Source organism: Dipodomys spectabilis, unplaced genomic scaffold (genome assembly GCF_019054845.1).
Source record: "Dipodomys spectabilis isolate Male_0828 unplaced genomic scaffold, ASM1905484v1 ptg000047l, whole genome shotgun sequence".
NCBI classification, from domain to species: domain Eukaryota; kingdom Metazoa; phylum Chordata; class Mammalia; order Rodentia; family Heteromyidae; genus Dipodomys; species Dipodomys spectabilis.
This window is the reverse complement of record NW_024870724.1, coordinates 890,142-893,705: the sequence shown is the minus strand read 5'-3', so window position 1 is coordinate 893,705 and position 3,564 is coordinate 890,142. Positions and strand designations below refer to the sequence as shown.

General features: G+C 36.2%; 1 pseudogene; it reads left to right on the top strand.

The window, feature by feature from the left end:
- Nucleotides 1–2,732: 2,732 nt before the first annotated feature.
- LOC122107176 lies at nucleotides 2,733–2,847 on the top strand (annotated as a pseudogene).
- The last annotated feature ends 717 nt before the right edge of the window (nucleotides 2,848–3,564 follow it).

Sequence of the window (3,564 nt, the reverse complement as noted above, 5' to 3'; positions counted from 1 at the left end):
CTATTTTAGAGAAGTGCTAGGGGCTAGAGACATGACACTAGTAGTAGAACACCAGGTGGGTAAAAGTTGGTTATTTTTCATATGGCCAGGTGTTCGGATTTGGTTGATTATTAAAGCTTTTGACTAGTTTGAAAGGGGTCAAAAGTTTGAGCCATCATGAAAGATGATCCCAAAGCTCAAATTCATGGGAGCCAGTGGTGGGCTGCCTATCCACTGTGCTTATTCAACTTGGACATGTGACAGGATGCCTTCTGCCAGAGTAAACTTTGCCTTGCTGAGATGGTGTTTGTAGGATACCTTAATTGCTCCCGGTATTTCCAACACAGATCTTCTGTGCCATTCATGAGGGATCCTAGGAGCCCCTCATAGGAGACACATCCAGACGCCCTGTTGAGCCAACCTCCTGGATGGTCTAAACATGCCATCCTTGGTAGCTGATAATGGACCTAGGTATAAAGTTAATCGGCAACATCAGGAAAGTCACAAACAGGCACCCTCAGAAGCAAGAAACCTCAGGCATTTGCCTTGGTAGAAAAAAATGAAACTCTGTATCCTGTTTTGGTACTTGTGTCTTTGTAGGGATGGTGTATGAGAGAAGTGTGTTAGATTCAGGCTCTTAAAATCTTTCTGTCTAAGAGTCTTGATCTGCAAATTCATTTGTCCAGATAGGCAGAGTGAAAAGTTGGAGATGGAGTCATCTCTGAGAAAAATCTCTAATAATGGAGTCGAGAAAAGGGAGGAACAAGAAACACAGTCTGAAGGGCAAAAGAATTCTAAACTTAGGAAGCCCAAGAAAATTGGAGTTAAAAAGCTTTCCTCAGACATTTTTAATATTGTCTTCTTTTAGGGAGAATGTGGGGAAAGATATGAAAATATGTGTTAAGGCTGATTTTTATTTTTGAGCTTAATTTAAATGTTCAGTTGGTAAACTATATCCTCTATATCCCTGTCTCTGTGTAAATACCCATAAACATGAAATATAAAGTGATTTTGATAAAAAATAAAAATGACTCAGAAGAAATGATAAATGTAAAAAAAATCTTCACAGGGATGGTTAGGTGGTTCAGTGGTAGAGCGCTTGCCTTGCATGCATGAAGCCCTGGGTTCGATTCCTCAGCACCACATAAGCAGAAAAAAGCCGGAAGTGGCACTGTGGGTCAAGTGGTAGAGAGTTAGCCTTGACCTGAAGAGCTGAGAGAGAGCGCCCAGGCCCAGAGTTCAGGCCCACTACCTGATCCCCCCCCCTCCCGAAAAAAAAAAAAATCTTCACAGAAGCAAACTCTCAGAGATATTTCATGACTTTGACAAGGATAAAGTGGGTGAAGTTAGTATAAATATAAAGTATGACAATGCACAAAAACATAAAAAGATACTCATATATTTCATTATATAACCCAAAGCAGAAAACAAATGTTGTTTAGATGATTTTTTAAAACCCAGTCTCTCAGGTACTGGGAAGGTGGCTCAATGGTAGAGTGCTTGCATGCATGAGGCCTTGGGTTTGATTTCTCAGCAATATGAGGCCTTGGGTTTGATTTCTCAGCATCACATAAGCAGAAAAAGATGGAAGTGGTGCTGTGGCTCAAGTGGTATCACTAGCCTTGAGCTGAGGGACAGCACCCAGGCCCCAGAGTTTAAGCCCCATGACCAACAAAATAAAAATAAAAAACAAAACAAAACACAGTCTCTTACTTTTGTTGCCTCAACTCTGTAATAACTCTGCTTCAGCCTAGGGCTAACATTTTAAGTGTGGACATTTATCAACACTCCTGAATCAGACTCTACTTGATCATTTTTAAAATACATATTTTGTTCTTAATTTTCATCTTTATAAACTCACATGCACCTATAAAAAATGGTATGGCCATCCCAGTAACCTTCTCAAAGTACCTCCTAATGACAATTTACGAAAAGTTCTATTATATTACAACAAGGAAAAAATGCTACAAATAAAGAAAAGCAATAATTTAATATTAATGATTAATAAAATAAAAAACAAAACAATTACCAGTGTTTTCAGTATTTGAAGTGTACTACAAATTAGATTTTATTATTGTCATACTTCTTTACATTTAACACTGGCTAAGATTATGATGTTCAACAAGAATGTTATAGGCTATGGGTAGTGTTTAAATCACCCACTAAGATGACCATTTATAGTTCATCTCATAATTTGTATATGGCTTATATCATCATTTGTTCCTCACTTACATATAAAGTAAGGAAGGCCTACAGTTTTAGCAGAAACTGTGTAGTTAACATAGTCAGCTCTTTATTCTGCTCCTTTACACAAAGACTTTGCAACTTCTCATTAGTAAAGTTTCTATAAACTCTGAAATGTACATACTTAGGAGTATTTATCTGCTACCATAAATCTTAAATACTTTATAGAAAAGTATTATGACCTACCAAACAGTCCCAGTTTTGGCATATATAAGCAAATTCCCAAAATTAATATATTTAAAACATTAAAACTTTTAACAAACCTTAACACTTGCTGCAGTGTTCATTATGACAGGTCCCTTGTATAGAATAATTGAATTCCTCATCCTACACATCTCTTGCACAGCAAATATCTGGAATTATTTTGTTTTTGACATGTCAATCTTGACTTTATTCTTAAATGTGTATTTATGTAAGAAGTACATGGTTCTAAAATTCTTTTAAACTTAGTTTTTGTTGAATTGTCTAGTTTAAGAAAATCAATTACAATTTATATATAAAAAATTTCTGTGCTCAATTCAGCATCACATATACTAAAACATTGGAATGATACAGAGAAGATTAGTATGGCCCCTCCGCAAGGATGACAGGCAAATTCCTGAAGCATTCCATCCCCCAATTTGTTAAGAAATGGAAAGACTTGGAAAAAAAAATTAAGTAGAGTAAGCCAAGTCCAAAGAAACATAGGTCCCATGGTTTCTCTAATTTTCAATAACTACTATATGTCTGGGATAAGCAGAAAATGTCAAAAGTTATGTGTATATGACCAGATAAGGTTATGTTAATGGAAATGAACCCCAAGTTAGGGACACAAGTGGTTTTTTCTTGCTATTTTTTCTCACATACTTATAACCTACAGTGTGGATTTGTTTTTGTTTCTTTATATGTTCCTCCCCCATGCTATAACACCTATTTTCACTGTATTTGAAGTTGGTGCGCCTACATCTTGTATATATTCTCCTCTAATTTGCTGAGGGGAAGGAAAAAAAAAACAAAATGCTTAAATAGGGATACAGGTTGACCCATTGCAACAATGAGATTCACAAGAAACTATGTTGTAAAGTGAACTTTACAATTGAGGCGGGGAAAGGGAGGAGGTTAATGGACTTGTAGAAGTGAGAGGGAAGGGATGGTAGGGGAACAATAAAGGAGGAGGTAACAATACTTGTTAGGAAATGTACTCATTACCTTGCTCATGTAAGTGTTACCCATCTGTGCAGTATTTTTACAATAAGAACGTATAAAACTGTTCTGAGATGGAAGAGTTTATTTCCTTTATTTTACTCATATAATATCGTTAGCAAAGAAATTCATGAAAAACTCCGATATGAAGGTATTTTG